Raw genomic sequence first — 21,985 nt, forward strand, 5'->3', positions numbered from 1 at the left:
GTTGATTCTCCTGCTCCTTGGATGCTGCCTGACTTGCTGTACTTTTCCAGCACCACATTCTCAACTCTAAATAAGAATCAACTAAGGTTGCAACATTTCAAACCAGACAAAAAGAGAAAAATGGAACTTGGATTTACACAGCATCTTTTCGAACCTCTAGATGTCTCAAAGCACTTTACTGCCAGTGAAGTGACCTGGCATTAGGAAAGGGCAGGGTGCTGCACCACACCATATCTTTGCAGCTGAAGACCATTCCCTCCTCTCAGAGTGATGGGCCTCAGGTGGGTAAAGTACTGGCATCAGCCACCACCTAACCAGGAAAAGCACTGGTCTCTGATTGGTGGGACGTCAGCACATGAGATCTTTGATCCTGGGGAAGGTTCACTGTCCAGTTAGGTGTCCAATTGACCCTGTCTAGCATTCACTGTTGCTTCCATAAATCCAACTCATTATGTTTTAATTTCACATGACTTTTCTCCTGGAGAATCCTGGAGCATTGGCAATTGGATCTTATTTGTCTTTATATTGTATTTGGTTAAAATTTTACGTTTGCAAAGTAGAATCAGAATAGTTAGAGCACAGAAGCCCACAGTCCCTTATGTCTCTGCCAGATGTCTGTAGGGGCAACTCACTATTTCCATTCTTCCATCTTTTTCCCAGAGCTCTGCAAATCATTTTGCTTTATAAAAGTCTCCTTTGAAGGCCTCAAATGTACTTACCGCCACCACATTTCAGACACTACCTCCAAGATCCTAATCACTTGCATTTAAAAAAAGTTTTCTTCATGCCTCAATTGCTTATTTTGTCAACAGTTTCTCCCTATCTCATCTTTCCAGTACTCTGATGATTTTGAATATCTCTATCAAATCTCCTCTCAACCTTCTCTAAGAAGAACAGTCTTAATTTCTCTAATCTATCAATGGAACTATCCCTAAGTAAATTTTTCCTGTACCTTCTAGAACACCTTCATACCCTTCCTAAAGTGAAGTGCTCAGAATTGGAGACAATATTGGCATCAGCCACCACCTATGCAGGACCACTGCTGTATAGCAGTGTATAGTTTTGTCACAACTTCCTACTCTGTGCCCCGTTTATAAAATCCAAGGGCCCAAATACCATGTGAACCGCATTCCCAACGTGCCTGACAATGACCTCAGATAACCTCACAATGTTACACTTCTCCAGTTTCCACCCAAAACATATTAAAACAGCCATCCCCTATGAACAAGCCCTACCCGCACATCTGATCTGTTCAGATGAGGGGGAACGTGATGGGCATCTGGAAATACTCAGGATACCCTCATAAGAACGGGGTATGATGCTCAACTCATCAACTGCCAGTTCCGACGTGCCATGGCAAGGAACCGTAATGACTTCCTCAGGAGACAGACGCGTGCTGCAACCAACAGGGTACCCTTTGTTGTCCAGTACTTCCCTGGAGCCGAAAAACTATGCCATGTTCTTTACGGCCTGAAACACATGATCAATGTGGATAAGCACCTTGCCAAGACCTTCCCCACACCTCCACTGCTCGCGTTTAAACAACCACCAAACCTCAAACAGATCATTGTTCATAGCAAACTGCCTGGCTTTCAGGACAACTCCATACAACCCTGTCATGGTAGGTGCTGCAAGACACGTCAGAGTGTAGACATGGATACCACCATTATGTGTGGGGACACCTCCCACCATGTACATGGCAGGTAATCAGCCAACGTTGTCTATCTCACGCACTGTAGGCAAGAATGCCTAACGCATGGTACATTAGTGAAACATGGCAGAGGCTACGGCAAAGGATGAATGGGCATTGCACGACAATCAACAGACTGAAGTGTTGGAGAACACTTCAGCGATCCAGCACATTCGGCCTCGGACCTTCAGATGACCATCGTCCAAGGCGGTTTTTGGGACAGGCAGCAGCAAGAAGTGACCAAGCAGAGGCTGATAGTTCGGTACCCATAGGGAGGGCCTCAACCGGGAACTTGTGTTCATGTCACACTACAGGTGACCACCATTGCACTATACACACACACAGACACTCCTATACATACACACACACACACACAGACACTCACACACACTCCTACAGACACACACCTTCCCACACTCACATATGCACCCTCTCACAGACTTAGACCCCTTTACACTCATACACACATGTACACTCGCATATACACTCACAAACAATCCCCCACGCCCACACACAAACCCACATGCACCCATATACATATACGTTTGTGGGGTGAACTTGTACTTGCAGAGTTGTATAGTACTTTGCTCAAAAACTGCACGAATCCATGTAATATTCTGTTAATTCATTTTTTTTAGATTTGAATCAATCTAAACATTATGGCACAGACAGTAGTGCACAGGGGCTAACATCTTCACAACATTATCTGGGCTGACACCAATTGTTACAGTTAACCTGAGAATGTAACTTTTTAAAAATGTTTTGTGATTTACATATGAAAGAAGTGAAACTAACACGGTCATTCTAACAGATGAGAGACTTAACAAACAATCAAGGTATTTTTAAATGTATAATTTTAGTTGTATCACGTTGTAAACTTTTGCTATAAATTCTGTGTCTTACAATTGTGTACTCCACAACCACCTGATGAACGAGCAGCGCTCCGAAAGCTAGTGATTCCAATTAAACCTGTTGCACTATAATCTGGTGTTTTGTGACTTTTAAAAAGGTTTAATGATTTAGAGTCATAGAGTGTTACAGCATAGAAACAGACCCTTCAGTCCAACTAGTCCACACCGACCATGTTCCCAGACTAAACTATTCCACACGCCTGCATTTAGCCCATAATCCTCCAAACCTTACCTGTTCATTGTATTTATCCAAATATCTTTTAAACATTGAAACTGTACCTGCATCCATCACTTTCCCTGGCAGTTCATTCCACATTCTAACCACTGTTTGTGGAAAAACATTGCCCCCATGTCCTTTTTAAATCTTTCCCCTCTCACCTTAAAAATATGCCCTCTAGTTTTGAACTCCCCTACCCCTGGGAAAATACTTTTGCTATTCACCTTGTCCATGCTCCTCATGATTTTATAAAACTCTATAATTTCACCCCTCTACCTCCTACACACCAGTGAAAGAAGTCCTGGTCATTTTTCTAACTCAAACCCTCCATTCTTGGCAATATTATGGTGAATCTTTTCTAAACCATCTCAATTATTAAATTGTACAAATGCCTCCATTCTTCCCGCCAAAATAAATTACTTCACACTTCTCTACATTACATTCCATTTGCCTCTTGTCCATCTCTTCCACCAGCTAATCTCTAACCTTTTGAACCTTAACACAATCTTTCTTCGAGTTCACAATACTTTGGAGCTTTGTGTTAGCTTTAAATTCTGAAATTTTGTCCACTACACACATATAATCATATCAAAGAAAATCAAGTTTTGGAGATGCCGGTGTTGGACTGGGGTATACAAAGTTAAAAATCATACAACACCAGGTTATAGTCCAACAGGTTTAATTGGAAGCACACTCGCTTTGGGAGCGACACTCCTTCATCAGGTGATAGTGGTACTAAGGTACTAAGATTGATTCCTGGGGGAACCCTACTTAAAAATTCTGTTTCCTGTCAGCTGGCCAATTCTTTTCTTCAGATACTGCCCTGTGTGGGTGTAAAATCACATTAAAATATATTGTTGTAACAGAAAAATTGTGATTGTATCATTTCCAGCGATGCAACTGCATTTCATTGGCTGCCTCCCTCTCCAGGTGTAACTACAATAATGTCCTTTTAAAATCTATTGAATTTTATGTTTTAGTTTAGAAAGGTTTAAGGTTTAGCTACCCTCTCCAGGTGGAAAGATAATACCCTTTTAAGAAAAATCTATTTGATTTTAAATTTTGGTTTAGACAGGATTAAGGCGTAGCACTGAATTTAACTCAGAGATACATATTTTGTTGCGCCAATGTATTCTGCATTCTGAAAGCCTATGATGGAGTTTAGTAACGAGGTTGTATCAGACTCCACACAGAATAACATCGAGGCATAGCATCCAGTTTCCATGTTGCACATATCTGCTTTATATATCGGGCCCAAACACTAACCCTCCTTTATAATAAGAGTACAAAGAGCATCACATCACACTGCTCCTCTTCTCTATAACTCATTGGTGTCATGCTGGGTGCTGGCAGTAGCCTGTTGTGCTATTTGTCTTTAGCGCAGTTGTGACACTACAGCACAGTCCATAATTTGGCAGCTATTTACCGTGACATTCCCTTTCAATGCAGCCATAACACTCACTAGAACCATTATTTGGTACAATTTACCATATAAATTGCGTTGTCGCGCATCAAAGTTAGCAGCTAGCTACACGCCAGCTCTGTGAAAGAAATATGTCTACCAGTTTTACTTAGACTCTATTCTGTAAGCAGATTTTTAAAATTGACTGAACTAATAGGAATTAATTGATAATTTAAAATGTTACTGGTTTATCCTTTTGGTCTTGGATATTTCATCCACTGTTTATTGGGTTTCTGTCCAAATAATGTAGCATAGCATAGATTTTGTTTTAAAATAAAATCAAAGAATTTACATTTTTTCTGGTAACTTACATTACACAATATTTCACCTACATGTGAAAAGAGCCAGATGTACTGTATCTGTGGATATGTTTCCTGCAGACGTGCATGAAATCAGTAAAAATGAAGCTAATTTAAAAGCACAACAGAGATTCACACACACAAAGCTTCTCCTTTTTGTCAAATCTCGTCATGATGTACTTCACTCTTTTATTCATATTATGCCAACATAAATCCACTTTACCAAAACTGCATGAACACTTTCAATGCAATAACGTGGCTGATTTATCTTCCCACTATATCAGCAGAACTCAGGTTCAGATTGAGCTATTGCTGTGCATTATCAAATCTCAGAAAAGGCCCTCTGTTGTACTTTCTGCAGGAGGTTTCATTAATTTTTGCTCTTCAATTTTTTTTTACAAGCAGGCATGATTGAAATAATGGATGGATAGTTGATAAATGTGTTTAAAGAAGCTTTGGAAGTGTTATATGAAAAAGAGTGTATAATTTGTGAAGAGGCAGACATCTACCATTTGCTGGCAAAATATCCTGGTCCTGCAATGCATCATTCCCGAACTCTGAAAGGCCCTTTATGCTAATTATGCCACTATTTTTGGAATGCATTAACATTTCATTATAGCTTTGCGTTCACTGGCTGAGATAGCTCAGTCACAATCTTTCCAATGTTCTAAAGGTAGTCAGCAGCTCTTTAAATGGATTCCAAGCCTAAAAATGTACCCTTTGGAGTCTGATCTCCAGATCCATCTGAGGGACCAGTTCATCTTTCTCATAAAAACCCAACAAGAACCTCAAACAGGCTTGATAATGTGAGCTATGATGAGCTGGAGAGAGCCCACAGGCATCATCTGATGTCAGGAGTGGCTGTTTGCCTCCACTTGGATTTGCCAATTTAAGGGAGCTCTGATTAGACAAAACTAATCCAATGATGAGAAGACGTCCCTTGACTGCCAGTTGGTTCATAGTCAGTTTGAAGATGTCCCACTGATTCATAAACCTTGTCTATCCCTTTTGGGTGCTCCCTTCAAAACACAGCATTCGTGTTCTCAGATTTGTAAATAATGCGGCAATCACAGCCAATTGATTTCAGGAAGTGAACTTCCTCCTCCAAGCAGCAGGTGCCAACTGCATGACACCCAGTTGCCTTGGCTTGCTAGACAGCCAACTAGTCACTTGGCTGGCATCACCAAAACCTTCTCCAGCCCTGAGAGAATTCTCATACTCCCAGAGACTATTGTAGATTGTAGCACCATGGTTGAGCAGTGTAAGGAACTGGGGCTTGACAGATTACACCAGAATTGCTTTCTTACTTGGCACTAACATGTATTCAGAAAAAGAACTTCATTTTCTGTATAGGCCACAAATTGACCAACACCACACTGGAACTTGAATCCAGAATGATTACTTCCACAATCCCTTCAAAGCCAATGTTAAATGGAGGTTAAGATGAGTATTGTATTAGCCAGGACTAAAACTGATGTCCAGTGTAGTGCTGCTTACATATCTGGACCAACATGAAAGGCAAGACTATTAGTTGTTTTTGACTTTAATACCATAAGTTCTCTCAATGCCATACAATTTTGCCCATACAAAAATAATTACCAATGTATTTTGAATAAAAACTATACATATATGTATACATGATATTGTATTGTGGTTTGCATGAGAACTTTTCGTGGCTTGATTTTGATTTGATACAATTTATTATTGTCGCACAAACCTAAGTACAGTGAAAAGTTTTGTTATGCTGTAGTACAGCAGACCATAACATACAAAAACACAAAGGTCATAGGGTGATTGAACATAGGGTGGTTGGGCCACAGAATCTACATGCTGGGCAGAAGACTCCCAAAACAAATTCTCTGCTCTGAGCTTTGCCAGGGCGAGAGGTCACCAGGAGGACAGAGAAAACGTTTCAAGGTCTTTCTCAAAGTGTCTATGAAAAATGCAAAATTCTCACTGGTTTACTGGAATCTTGTAGGAGAAAGTGAGGACTGCAGATGCTGGAGATCAGAGCTGAAAATGTGTTGCTGGAAAAGTGCAGCAGGTCAGGCAGCATCCAAGGAGCAGCAGAATCAACATTTCGGGCATGAGCTATTCTTCAGGAATGAGGAGGGTGTGCCAAGCAGGCTAAGATATAAGGCAGGGAGGAGGGACTTGGGGGAGGGGCATTGGAAATGCGATCGGTGGAAGGAGGTCAAGGTGAGGGTGATAGGCCGGAGTGGGGGTGGGGGCAGAGAGGTCAGGAAGAAGTTTGCAGGTTAGGAAGGTGGTGCTGAGTTTGAGGGTTGGGACTGAGACAAGGTGGGGGGGAGGAGAATGAGGAAACTGGAGAAATTTGAGTTCATCCCTTGTGGTGAGACACTCTTCCTCCAGCCATCGTGTTGCTATGGTCTGGCGATGGAAGAGTCCAAGGATCTGTGTGTCCTTGGTGGAGTGGGAGGGGGAGTTGAAGTGTTGAGCCACATGGTAGTTGGGTTGGTTGGTCCAGGTGTCCCAGAGGTGTTCTCTGAAACATTTCACAAGTAGGCGGCCTGTCTCCCCAATGTAGAGAAGGCCACATCGGGTGCAGCGGATGCAGTAAATGATGTGTGGGGAGGTGCAGGTGAATTTGTGGTGGATATGGAAGGATCCCTTGGGGCCTTGGAGGGAAGTAAGGAGGGAGGTGTGGGCGCAAGTTTTGCATTTCTTGCGGTTGCAGAGGAAGGTGCCGGGAGTGGAGGTTGGGTTGGTGAGGGGTGTGGACCTGACGAGGGAGTCACGGAGGGAGTGGTCTTTTCGGAACGCTGATAGGGGAGGGGAGGGAAATATATCCCTGGTGGTGGGGTCCGTTTGGAGGTGGCGGAAATGACGATGGATGATACGATGTAAATGGAGGTTGGTGGGGTGGTAGGTGAGGACCAGTGGGGTTCTGTCCTGATGGAGTTTGGAGGGGCGGGGCTCAAGGGCGGAGGAGTGGGAAGTGGAGGAGATGCGGTGGAGAGCATCGTCGATCAAGTCTGAGGGGAAATTGCGGTCTTTGATGAAGGTGGCCATCTGGGTTGTTCGATATTGGAACTGGACCTCCTGGGAGCAGATGCGGGGGAGGCAAAGGAATTGGGAATATGAGATGGCAATTTTACAGGGGGCAGAGTGGGAGGAGCTGTAATCTAGGTAGCTGTGGGAGTCGGTCGGTTTATAGTAAATGTCCGTGTTGAGTCGGTTGCCCGAGATAGAAATGGAGAGATCTAGGAAGGGGGAGTGAGGCGTCTGAGATGGTCCAGGTAAATTTGAAGTCGGGGTGGAAGGTGTTGGTAAAGTGGATGAACTGTTCAACCTCCTTGTGGGAGCAAGAGGCAGCGCCGATACAGTCATCGATGTAGCGGAGGAAAAGGTGGGGGGTGGTGCCAGTGTAGCTGCGGAAGATGGACTGTTCCACATATCCTATGAAGAGGCAGGCATAGCTCGGGCCCATGAAGGTGCCCATGGCTACTCCTTTGGTTTGGAGGAAGTGGGAGGATTGGAAAGAGAAGTTGTTCAGAGTGAGGACCAGTTCAGTTAGTCGAAGGAGGGTGTCAGTGGAAGGGTATTGGTTGGTACGGTGGGAAAGGAAGAAGTGGAGGGCTTTGAGTCCTTTGTGATGGGGGATGGAGGTGTACAGGGACTGGATGTCCATGGTGAAGATAAGGCATTGGAGACCGGAGAAGCGAAAATCATGGAGGGGGTGGAGGACATGGGTGGTGTCCCGAATGTAGGTGGGGAGTTCTTGGACTAAGGGCGACAGGACCGTGTTGAGGTATGCAGAGATGAGTTTGGTGGGGCAGGAGCAGGCTGAGACAATGGGTCGGCCGGGGCAGTCAGGTTTGTGGATTTTGGGCAGGAGGTAGAAACAGGCGGTGCAGGGTTGTGGGACTATAAGGTTGGAGGCGGTTGATGGGAGATCCCCTGAGGTGATGAGGTTATGGATGGTCTGGGAGATGATGGTTTGGTGGTGGGAGGTGGGGTCATGGTCAAGGGGGCGGTATGAGGAGGTGTCTGCGAGCTGGCGTTTAGCCTCAGTGGTGTAAAGGTCGGTGTGCCAAACTACTACCACGGCTCCCTTGTCTGCCAGTTTGATAGTGAGGTTGGGTTGGAACAGAGCCAACTGCCACCGCGACATTAACCGCCTTAACCTCTCCACCCCTCTCATCCACTCCAACCTCTCACCCTCGCAACGTGCAGCTCTCCATTCCCTCCATTCCCCCCACCAACCCAACCTCCACTCCCGGTACCTTCCCCTGCAACCGCAAGAAATGCAAAACTTGTGCCCACACCTCCCTCCTTACTTCCCTCCAAGGCCCCAAGGGATCCTTCGCTATCGCCACAAATTCACCTGCGCCTCCACACACATCATTTACTGCATCCGCTGCACCCGGTGTGGCCTCCTCTATATTGGGAAGACAGGCCGCCTACTTGTGGAATGTTTCAGAGAACACCTCTGGGACACCTGGACCAACCAACCCAACCACCATGTGGCTCAACACTTCAACTCCCCCTCCCACTCCACCAAGGACATGCAGGTCCTTGGACTCTTCCATCGCCAGACCATAACAACACGACGGTCGGAGGAAGAGCGCCTCATCTTCCACCTAGGAACCCTCCAACCACATGGGATGAACTCAAATTTCTCCAGTTTCCTCATTTCCCCTCCCCCCCACCTTTTCTCAGTCCCAACCCTCGAACTCAGCACCACCTTCCTAACCTGCAAACTTCTTCCTGACCTCTCCGCCCCCACCCCCACTCCGGCCTATCACCCTCACCTTAACCTCCTTCCACCTATTGCATTTCCAATGCCCCTCCCCCAAGTCCCTTCTCCCTGCCATATATTTTAGCCTGCTTGGCACATCTCCTCATTCCTGAAGAAGGGCTCATGCCCGAAACGTTGATTCTGCTGCTCCTTGGATGCTGCCTGACCTGCTGCGACTTTACTATAATCTTGACCAAACTGCAGAAGAACTATCCACAAAAATGCCAACTATTTTGAACATCTCTGACAAATGAAGACTAGTGAAGACTAAGCTCAAACAGCAGAGATAGCGTATTAAAATGCAGGTAACACACACTCACCCAACTCATTGAACATGAAATCCCCCACTGTGACTTGGTGTGTGGAGCCAACATGGGATTTCCAGGGGACACAACTCCAGAGTGGAAGAAAGTAATCCTTGATACTGAGGGACTGCTAAAGAAGAAATAAAAAATGATGCTACATTAGATTACATGCAATGCAAAACTCCAGTTCAATACTTCACCATTGGCAGCCATGCCTTCAGCTGCCAAAACTCTGGAATTCTGTCCTGAAGCGTCTCCACCTCCATTTTAAGTTCTCCATAATACATATCACTGTGATCAAACTTTGGTCACCTCTCCTAATATGTTCTTCAGTTGTTCAGTGTCAAATAGTGTACTGTGAAGTACTCTCAGACTTGATTTATAATTGCTTCTTGTTGTTGTTGTAGCACACATGACACTGAATTCCTGCAAAATAAAATGGAATATTAGGCAGTAATGTTACAATAGATTACTATCACTTCCTAATATTGCCTTTCCAGGATCAGTGTTTATTTTCTTAAACAACAACAACTTGCATTTATGTAGCACATTCTACATGGCTCAAGACACTTTGCGATAGGGTTCTCAAATATGTTTGGGGCTGATGTATATTAATGATCTAGATCTTCGTGTGCAGGGGGAAATTTAAAATTTGCAGATACCACAAAACTTGGATGAATTGTAAATTGTGAGGACAGTGTGGAACTCCAAAAGGACAAATTGGTGGAGTGGGCAGACAGGTGGCAGATGAGGTTCAATGAAAATAAGAGTGATTGATGCATTTTGATAGGAAGAACATTGAAAAACAACATAAAATAGGGTGTATAATTCTAAAGAAGGAAGAGGAACAGAGGAACCTGGGTATATATGTGCACAGATCATTGAAAGTCCAGAATAGAGAGAGAGAGAGAGAGCAGTTGTTATGCATATAGTATCATTGGCTTTATTAATAGGGGCATGGAGTACAAGAGCAAGGAGGTCATATTGAAACATTCTGAAGAAGCGTCACTGAACCCAAAACTTTAACTCAGCTTTCTCTCCACAGATGCTGCCAGACCTGCTAAGTTTCTCCAGCAATTTCTTTTTTTTTGATTTCCAGCATCATATATCTTTGTTTTATGTTGCGGTAACATTGAACTTGTATAAGACACTTATTAGACCTCAGCTGGAGCATCTGAACAGTTGTGGGTGCCACATTATAGGAAGGAGGTGAATGCATTGGACAGAGTGCAGAGACAATTTACAAGTGTAAAAGCGATTAAGAACACCAGTTGTGAGGATAGATTGAAGAAGTTGGAACTGATTTCCTTGGAGAGAGGAAGGCTAAGAGAGGATCTGATAGAGGTTTTTTAAGATGATGCACGGGTTGGATAGAGTAAACAGGAAGAAAGTTTCCACTTGTAAAATGAACAAGAACAAGAGGGCATAGATTTAAGGTGATCTGCAAAAGATGCAAGGGTGAAGGGTGGAAAAGCTTTTGCACTCAGCAAGTAGTGAAGGAATGAAATGCACTGCCTGGAAGTGCAGTGGATGCACGTTCAATTGAGGCATTCAAGAGGATATTGAACAATTATTTGGATAAAAAATAATGTGCAAGGCTGTGAGGAAGAAACAAGGAGCTGACACTAGGTAATGATGCTCATTTAACAAGCCAGTGCAAGCATAATGGGCTGAATGGGTTCCTTTTGCATCATAACAATTCTGTGATTCTGTGAACCACATAAGGAAACAATAGAAAATATGCCCAAATGTTTGGTCAAAGAGGTAGATTTTAATAAGTGCTGTAAAGAAGGGTTGAGATTTGAAGGTGTTTAGAGAGGGAATGAAAGAACTTCAGGTCTAGGTAACTGAAGACAGGACCACCATGGGTGGAGTCATTAAGATTGGGGAAGAGGCTAGGAAGGGTGGAATACAGAGATGCCAGAAGTTTGAAGAGCTGAAGAGGTTACAGAGTTAGGAAGGGACAAGGCCACAGAGAGATTTAAAAGTAAGGAATAGAATTTTAAAATTAAGGAGTTAACATTCTGTAAACCAATGTGGGTCAGTGAACACAGTAAAACTTTGAAGCAAATCAGACTGTTTATTTACAGTAAACACCCAAGGTGGATTGATTTATGATAAAGAATCCCTAGCAAAACCAGATTATCTTATGTTATAATATTTATGTTGTTCGGAAAAGAATGAGGAATTCTTATCCACTTCCATGTATAAAATGAAGTCCAACGTATTGATGTACTACTTATGTGAAATCAAGCGAGGGTTCACAACTTTCAGTGACTCAAAAATAATAATTAGCAGATTGCATTTGCTGTTCATGTCTTGCAGCTTACTAAACTTCCTAAAATGTATCTAGATCTGAAGGCAAAGATACTTATTACTGAAAGGTAAGTTGTGAAGCTTTTTATTCAACAGGACAAATTCAAAATTTTCAATCACATCAATTTACACTATAGGAGAAAAGGACCCTGTTTGGTTGGCAAGTTGACTTTGATTGATACAGTGCCATGGAGAAAAGAACAGGGAAATTTTGACATTCTTGCATTTGTCCTGATGAGTGCAAGATGAAATGTTTTGGCAACTTGCCTTTCTTTTTAGAAATACTCAAGTTCTGTATTACTGGGTGACTGCAAGAATAGATCATCTCAGGGGGAACAGATTTGGAATTCACCATGAGAGTAGTCTAAACTCCATGAGTTGAAATGGTCATGGGAGTGAAGGTAATGAAGAATGAGGAAAATATTAAAGTCATGTTATTAAGGAAATGTGAATATTCCAATTACTGCTTATGGACAGCCCATTTGGAGCAATGGGTTTTAGAGTGTCCCTCTGGAGATCATTATTCAATCCCTGGTGGCAAGGACTTCTCCCTTAGGAGGGTAGTTTGGCCTGTGCACATTGGAGTTTGGAGAAGAATGAGGGGAGCCCTTGTTGAATCATATAAACTTCTCAGCGGGCTTGATAGGATAGATAACAAAAAATTGTTTCTCCTCTGAGAGAGTATACAACCAGAAAGCTTAATCTCAGAATCAAGGGTTGCACATTTAAGACAGAGATGAGGAGGAATTTCTTCTCTCAGAGGATAGTGAATTTGTGAAATTCTCTATTGCAAAGAGCTGTTGGGACTGGGTTGTTAAAATTACTCAAGTCTGAAACAGAACAGATTTTAATGAAAAGGAGATAAGAGTTATGGGGGAAAGGCTGGAAAGTGAAGTTGAAGATTATGATTAGCCATGATTCTCATTGAATGGCAGAGCAGACTGAGTGGGCTGGATAGAGTCATAGAGTCATAGAGATGTACAGCATGGAAACAGACCCTTCGGTCCAACCTGTCCACGCCGACCAGATATCCCAACCCAATCTAGTCCCACCTGCCAGCACCCGGCCCATATCCCTCCAAACCTTTCCTATTCATATACCCATCCAAATGCCTCTTAACTGTTGCAATTGTAACAGCCTCCACCACATCCTCAGGCAGCTCATTCCATACACGTACCACCCTCTGCATGAAAAAGCTGCCCCTTAGGTCTCTTTTATATCTTTCCCCTTTCACCCTAAACCTATGCCCTCTAGTTCTGGACTCCCAGATCCCAGGGAAAACACTTTGTCTATTTGTCCTATCCATGCCCCTCATAAGTTTGTAAACCTCTGTAAGACCACCCCTCAGCCCCCGACACTCCAGGGAAAACAGCCCCAGCCTGTTCTGCCTCTCCCTAAAGCTCAAATCTTCCAACCCTGGCAACATCCTTGTAAATGTTTTCTGAACCCTGTCAAGTTTCACAACATCTTTCCGAGAGGAAGGAGACCAGAATTGCACGCAACATTCCAACAGTGGTCTAACCAATGCCCTGTACAGTGCAACATGACCTCCCAACTCCTGTACTCAATACTCTGACCAATAAAGGAAAGCATACCAAACACCTTCTTCACTATCCTATCTATCTGTGACTCCACTTTCAAGGAGCTATGAACCTGCACTCCAAGGTCTCTTTGTTCAGCAATGCTTCCTCGGACCTTACCATTAAGTGCATAAGTCCTGCTAAGATTTGCTTTCCCAAAATGCAGCACCTCACATTTATCTGAATTAAACTCCATCTGCCACTTCTCAGCCCATTGGCCCATCTGGTCCAGATCCTGTTGTTGGATGGTCTACTTCTGTTCCTACGTCTTATGGTATCATGGGAACTAAGTTGTGTGACATTTAGGAGGCTACTACGAATTTAGAGTAATGCTCTGGCAAGTTTGGAGACGGACCCAATAGTGACTTAAAATGCAGAATCATTGATCTGGAAGGTCAAAGGTTTGTACCAGAATTCTCTTTCTCATAGAATAGCTCTTGTCATACAGGCACCACCTATTATTGGTCACACAGTGAAAAGGTGCCATGAACCAGATACAGGGTCACCCCTGTGATCAAGAAACTACCCTCTGGTTTATCATTTCAGCAGAAATATGTTGGCATTGCATGATGCTGGATAAAGGGCTTCTGCCAGAAAAACAAGCAGGCACTGACAGGATACTTGTGCATGGTCGCACTCCAACTGCGCATTAAAGTGAGTGGTACCCCTTTAGCTTTTGGTACATCTCCCCATTGAGAGGTCCAACCACACAGTCAGTTGCAAGTGATAGATCCCTGCACCCCTGGGAAGCCTGTTCCCTTGACAAACTAACAGGACCTTTTCTTCCTTATCTCAGACAAAAGAGAATAAAATGAAGTCCCTCTTCTGGTGGATGGGGCTTCCAGATGGCACTAATTGTGGGTGAACTGAGAGATGTTTGCCAAGTTGCTAGCTCCAGCCCGGAAGATGCTCTTGATACTTCTATAATACCAATTTTACATGCTCAATTTTAGTTGCCAAATTTTTAAAACAGCACGATTTATGAGGAACATCAATTCACAGATGCAACAAATATAATCAAGCAAATTTATTCCACAAGTTAAAAAGCTGAAGCATCTGATGAAATCATTAGCTATTTTAGCTGATTGCTTCCTTAAGAGTCTTAAATCAGCTCCCATTGAGGGTCTGAGTTCTGAGGTCTTCTTGGTATTGTTCCTGATCTGCAACGCAATGTTAAAGATGCTCTCCAATGAGCTACACAGAGAACCTTTTTTTTTATTTCTGAAATCTCAGAATTTTGAGAAACCTGCCTGTCTGTCATCCTGGTGTTTTAAGAAGGTGAGATCATATAAAATTGGTATGGATGAAATGGTTTTATTTCACTTGGAAAGCTACAAGGTTTCCACACGCTCCTGTCCTAATAATTCTTCAGATGACTATAGTCATTGTAATGAGGTCAGCCAAGTGGACCTCATAGAATATCAGTTCCCTGATTGAGGCTATTAAACTAGCCCAATCAAGGAGTCCTTACTGACAGGTATTAACAGGAGTGTAAGAGGTTCTGTTCACTCTGAGAGCTGGCTCTAAGGGAGCCAGAATAGTGTTGAGTACAATGCACGTGTAAGTAAAGGGTGACTTGGTGATGCGTTACCAGCCTCTGTGGAGTTATTTCAATGCCTTGGTGCCAAATTGTGTCTGATAGCACTCCTGTTAAGCACTGTCCAAAAGGTGCTATATGAATGCAAGCTATTGTCCCCATGTTTGAGTAACCTAGTTCTGAATACTTTCCTGAAACTACCTTTCCATACTGACTCCCATCTTACAAACATCCTCATTCAGTGCCTTTCAAGGTTAAAAGGCCAAGGTGTCCCCATTCCTTTTTGCTGTCTCATATTCTAATACTCTTCTCTTATAATATCAGCTCCAGATAGCATTCTCACCTTTGAGGTGCAGGGTTGTGACTCAAGTCCCACTCCAAGGCTCAGTTATGAGAATCAATGCTGATGCCCCAATGCAGTACTGAATAGTGTTACACAAATATAAGTGCCATTTCAGATGTTAAACTGAAGCCCAGTCTGTCTTCTAAGGTGGATGAAAAAATTCACATCGCTTGATTTCAAGGAAGGGCAGGGAAATGAGTGATCTCTGATAGCCTTGTCAACATTTGTCACTACCTTCAGATTATCTAGTGATTATCACATTGTAGTTTGTGGAAGTTTACTATGCATCATTTGCCTGTGACATTAACCACACTTCAAACCTGCTTCATTGGCTATTTTGCTATTCTGTGATTGTGAAAAGTGCAGTACAAATACAGGGTTCTTTTTTCTCAACCGTTTCCAGCATCATATACCTCCCGATGAATCTTGGTGGTTTGAACTGATGAGAATTCTCCATTGCGTGAGAACGGTGTAATGTTCTCAACTTCGGAATATATTGTTCAGAGTTTGGTGTGGATTGCTGTTTTGGAGTGGTTGGACAAATTGATTTCAGGTCTACCAGGACAATTGGATCTTTCATTATTTCAGTTCAATTCATGGTATGTGTGTACGCTGCCTATTTTTCTTCCTATGTACAATATGTTGCACTAGTCCGTAGTAAATTATATTGATCATAAACTTAAATCTAATTGTCACACCCAGTCTGGTAGCATCAGCAGTGGGAGTCACAAAACAAAGGAAAATAAGGAATAAAGATTTTAAAACAAACAGAGCAAAAAAGGGAATTGAAAGGGAAGTAGGGAAGAACATGAGGATAAGTGTTTTTAAAAGAGTTAAGAAAGGGATAAGGAAATGATACAGAGGAGGCAAGTTCAAATAAATGGGGAGTCCTACAAAATAAATTACCTGATGTAACTTAATGAGGTTCCTGTTGTACCTTGCCCATTGCAAACTTACAAATGTTAAATTTCAGCTTTTGTCCAATAGGAAAATCCCCTTACTAAAACCTCTAGGGCTTCCTGAAACCTGAGAAACAAAATGGGGACATATATCAGGGGCAGAGGATTGTTGAGAGCAGTGAAATTCTCATCCTGAGTAGCCTCTCAACTCCTTGTTGCCTGCAATGGCAGATCGGTGGACTTTGACACTCCTCTAAAATGTACTGTGATCTTGGGGGAGCTATCAGACCATCAGAAAGCTGCATAAATCAAAAAGCTGATGAGGCATATGGCCTTGTTTCGACAGAACCTGACAAAAAACAGAAACAGGATTGCAGAGTTGGAGGAGTGGCTGTCTGGCACAGAAAACTGATTAACTGCCTTGAAGGGAAATTGATGTGCTGAAAAAAAGAGAAGACAGCAGTGGTTTGATAACAATATAGATGATTTGAAGAATTATTCTGGCAGGAGCAGTTTTCTTTTAATAAGCATACAGAGTGGGCAAAATGCTGAGACCTTACCTTCAGGATATCTTCACTGGGCTTCTGGTTTTGTTAGGATATCCAAAACAAGAATGCAAGTAAATTAACATAACCCATAAAACATATGTACAAAATGAGGCCATTTGGCCCCTTGAGCCTGCTCCTTCATTCAACGTGGCTGTTCTGTGATTTAACTTCCTGTATCTGCTTCCCCCCCACCTCCCCCATCACCCTGAGTGCCTTTGGCAAACAAAATAAATGTTTCAACCTTAGATATGAAATGAACAATTAATTCAGCACTCTGTTTTTGGAACAGAATCATAAATTTCTACCAGCTTTTGTGTGCTGGAGTGTTTCCTAGTTCCTGAGAAGTCTGGCTCTAATAATTAGATTTTGCCTCCTAGTCCTCAACATCCCCCCCCCCACCCCTGCCAACCAATGGCAGTAATCGCCCTCTTCAGTGCCATCTGCTCTCATTTGTTTGTTCAAAATGTTTATTAAGTTACCATTTAACTTGGTTAATTCCAGCAAATGCAACTATAGTTTGTGTAATCTAGCTTCTTAATTTAACCTTTAGAGTCTAGGTACATTCTGGTACATCTAAACTACCCTCCAAGGCCAAATATAAACATGCAATGTGATATAATCTTAAAGGGAACATAAGGGGCAATCTCTCTCTCAGTGTCAGCCAAACAAAAGAACTGATCATTGACTTCAGGCGTACAGGAGGACATGCCCCTACCTACATCAACGAAGCGGTGGTGGAGAGGGTTGAGAATGTCAAGTTCCTAGGAGTGATGATAACCAACAATCTGTCGTGGATCTCCCATTTAGACGTGACGGTCAAGAAGACACAACTACTTCTTCCTTTGGTAGCTAAGGAAATTCGGCATTTCCATAAGAATCCTCACCAACTTTTACAGATGCACCATAGAAAGCATTCTATCTGGGTGCATAATGGATTGGTATGGCAACTGCTCTGCCTAGGACCATAAGAAACTACAGAAAGCTGGGTACACAGCCCAGACCTTTATGGAAGCCAACCTTCCATCCATGGTCTTCATCTACACTTCTTGTTGCCACAGAAAAAGCTGCCAACATCATCAAAGACCCCTCCCATACTGTAATACTCTCTTCCAACCTCTTTCATCAGACAGAAGATACAGAAGGTTAAACACACACACCATCGGGTTTAAGAACAGCTTCTTCTCTGCTGTTATTAGACTGCTGAATGGACGTTGCTAATTTCAAATTAATGTTGATCTTGCTTTGTGTACTTCCTGTGCAGTTGTAATCTTGAATGCCTCACTCTGTCTAAGCATCCTATGATCTGTATGTCCTTGTTTGCTATGATCTGCCTGTATCGCTTGCAAAACAAAATTAGGTACTTAGGTACATGTAACTACAAAAAAATCAAATCAAATCAAATAAAGGCAAGTTTTGTTTTAAACAAAAATAAGAAAGACTTAAGCTTTGATCAAATATCTGATAATGGTAATATGAAATTATGAAGGTTGTGTTAATGTTGCTGGTAATGTAGTGTTTTGAACATCCTTACAAAATGGCAGTTTGATTTTAGGGTATTCATCAAGTACTGTGTGATGTCAGATAGTCAATGTCTATGACAGTAAGTACATTATGAAACTGTGAGGGGTTGGGATGGAATTCAGGGTGATTATGCTCCAGATAAGCTTCCTTTAACCCCTCTTCACCTCACCCTGTCAGCATATCTGTCTATTCTTTTCTCCTTGTGCTGATTGAACTTCCCCTTAACTTACCATTTGTTGCTTATCCCTCCCAAGTTTGGGATGGAACTCAGTTTTGGTGATCAGATGTTTCCTGTTGAAATCAGAATCCTCCAGAATACACAGGAGCAGGGGAAGGCTATTTAACCTTAGAATCCCTTAACTCCATTTACCTGCCTTGGTTCTATTTTCATTTATATTTTTGCCAACTTAAAATCAAACTTTGAAATTTTAATTGACCACTACACAATCCTCAGATTGTGACTGGGTCTGTTCCAGATTTTCAGTGCCCTTTGTGTGAAGAATTATTTTCTGACATTGGATCTGAACACCTAGCTCTCATACTGAGTAACCACAGCCCCACCACAACTTGTTCTGAACTCCTTCACCAGAGGAAACATTTTTTTCTCTAACTATCCTACCAGCTTCTTCAATGACCAAAAGCACTTCAATTAGATCACTCACCACATTTCTACTTGCAAGCCTAGCCCAGCCAATTTGGCTTCATAATCTGATCATTGGGGTGTGGTCAGGTATTGGGGTTGCCAGTTCTGATTGCACACATTCCTAGAAGGTTCCTCGCATGACCCCCTGTTTCTGCTTCCACCATTAAATCATTCAACACACTCATGTTTGTGGTGCCTTGCCTTTTCAAAAACCAACCAGAGAGTGTACAGAGTTTTATAACTTGATTGGCTCCTGCTTAGATGTCAGCTCAATAGTCCTTTCCAATATTAATTGTAACCATTGAATTATCACATTCAAAGAAAATTAAGAAAGTCAAACACAATTTTCTTTAATGTACTTTATGATTTTTTTCTCTAGGTCTTTCCTCCTGGCGGTGTACAGGAGATAACTTTTTACTCCTAGTAACTCCAGGACAATCGTGGAGAGTTGGTAACCCTGGCCAATCATTGATGTTTTCTGCAGTTTGCCTCTTTGCTATTTCCAGTTTTTTTTTAGATTAGATTAGATTTACAGTGTGGAAACAGGCCCTTCGGCCCAACAAGTCTACACCGACCCGCCGAAGCGAAACCCACCCATACTCCTACATTCACCCCTTACCAAACACTATGGGCAATTTAGCATGGCCAATTCACCTGACCCGCACATCTTTGGACTGTGGGAGGAAACCGGAGCACCCGGAGGAAACCCACGCTGACACGGGGAGAACGTGCAAACTCCACACAGTCAGTCGCCTGAGTCGGGAATTGAACCCGGGTCTCAGGCGCTGTGAGGCTGCAGTGCTAACCACTGTGTCACCGTGCCGCCCATAACACAGTGGGTGTGGGGGAGATGGTTAAGTACGAATAGCTCTTTGAAAGTGCTGGCACAGTCACGTTAGGCTGAAGGGGCTCCTTCTGTGATCATGCCCACAAATTGAAGAATTGGAATTGGTAAGAATTGGAAGGCAGCCATAATGTGCATCCTTCAGGGTGACTGGAAGCTGGAGGGATGCTGTTTTTTTTAACCAGTGTTGCTTAAGAATTTTGAGCCGTGAAATCATTTAGTCTCCTCATGCTGTAGTGGCTGAAGACTGCGTGTCCATCACAACAAACTTTTACATTTATAATGCTTGAATCCCCTGTCCTTCAAAATGCTGCAACAGGCCTATCAAAATTTGACGTCTTACTAAATCTAGTATCTAGATCAGCGAGCTTTCTCCAAAGTTTCATTCTGGCCAACAACATATGTAGAACAGCAACGAAGGTTGTCTCCTTCAAATGGTCAGAGTGCTTAGCCATGCTCACCTTCCAATCCAATTTATGTTGTGTGAAAATCACCCTATGTATTGCTTTGAAACCATCCCTATCATGAACCTATACACATAAATAATATCTCATTCCATGAAGAATTTTGGGGCCTAACTGTTTCTACTCGCTGCTGGACCAGAAATAAGCAGGCGCACATTTAGTCTGATTGGCAGTAAGAAAGGACAGATTTTTTTTTAGACAATGCTTTGTTATGATCTGGAATGTGCTGTCTGAACAGGTGGTGGAAGAAGATTCAATGCTAACTTTCAGCAGGGAATTGGATACGTTCTTGAAAAAGGAGAAATTTAAGGCGTATGGGGAAAGAGCAATGGCAGTGGGTGTGGGGGAGATGGTTAAGTACGAATAGCTCTTTGAAAGTGCTGGCACAGTCACGTTAGGCTGAAGGGGCTCCTTCTGTGTTGTATAAAATCTCTGCACTGTCAGAATATGCATTATAATGTGGTTGATTCAATGAAGAGTGATAATTACCTCCTGAAAGATGAATCTCAAAATTAGGCACGAATCCAATAGAACTCACAGACATTAATATCAGTACATTGCAGTTCTGATGTGATACATTCAGTCATTCTCCCTGTTTACCCTGAGGAAATACTTCAGCCTCTATGCTCACCAACAGGCAGCAGTGATGTAGATAAAGTCCAACACTTACATCACATCATGGGCATGTGGACGATAACCCAGAGGCCTGGATTATTAATCTAGGAGAACATGAGTTCAAAGCCTACCATGGGCAGTTTGAGAATTTGATTTTTTTTTAAAATCTGAAAATAATAAAGCTGTCGGATTGTTATAAAAACCCAACTGGTTCACTATTGTCTGGCAGGAAATAACATCTGCTGTCCTTTAACTTGTCTCTTGGAGGGGCTTCTTTGAGTGATTGAGCAGTGGACCACAGTGTTACACAAGGAACAGTTCCTTTGACATACTGAAAGTGAGGGGTGGGTAAAATGTACCTGGTGCTGAAACCTACTCCCTCCCCTTCCCATGCAAGCACAAGAAATGCAACACCAGCCTTTTTAGCTACTCTCTTTAATTGTACTTCTTTCAATTTAGTATACTGTATTCACTGTTTCGGTCGTCAACTCTACATCAGATGATCGAAAGTAGGTTGATGATTGCTTTGCACTCTGACCAGTCAGCAACTATAACTGTATTTACAGTCACTGTCATCTTAATTCTCTATTCTACTCCCAGTCTTCCAAACTGTCTTAGACCTTCACTCATGTTCATTACCCCTTCCGCCTTTCCCAGCTTTTGTTTCCCAGTTCAGATGAAAGGTCATTGAACTGAAATATTTATTCTGTTTTTTTTCCACTGACTGGTCTGCGGAATACTCCCAGTATTTATTTTTAATATGATACAAACCTTTGAATATCCACAATTGGAATAAATTATACGTTGGTTTCTGTTTTTATTTAATCCATTCACAGGATGTGAGCATTCCCTGGCAAAGGCAGCTAAAATTGCCCATCCCTAATTGCCGTTGAGCAGCCTCTTGAATACAGCTCAGTGACTTGCCAGATTATTTCTGAGGGCATTTATGAGTCAACCACATATCAGTCAGACCAGGTAAAGCACACCAAATGTTTTTAGTTCAGTTTCCCTTATGAATGCAAGCTTTTT

The 21,985-nt window shown here is 42.6% G+C and overlaps 1 pseudogene; it reads right to left on the bottom strand.

Moving 5' to 3' along the window:
• Nucleotides 1–5,246: 5,246 nt before the first annotated feature.
• LOC132815195 (prostaglandin reductase 3-like) lies at nucleotides 5,247–15,879 on the bottom strand (annotated as a pseudogene).
• Nucleotides 15,880–21,985: the final 6,106 nt, after the last annotated feature.

Source organism: Hemiscyllium ocellatum, chromosome 4 (assembly GCF_020745735.1).
Source record: "Hemiscyllium ocellatum isolate sHemOce1 chromosome 4, sHemOce1.pat.X.cur, whole genome shotgun sequence".
NCBI classification, from domain to species: Eukaryota; Metazoa; Chordata; class Chondrichthyes; order Orectolobiformes; family Hemiscylliidae; genus Hemiscyllium; species Hemiscyllium ocellatum.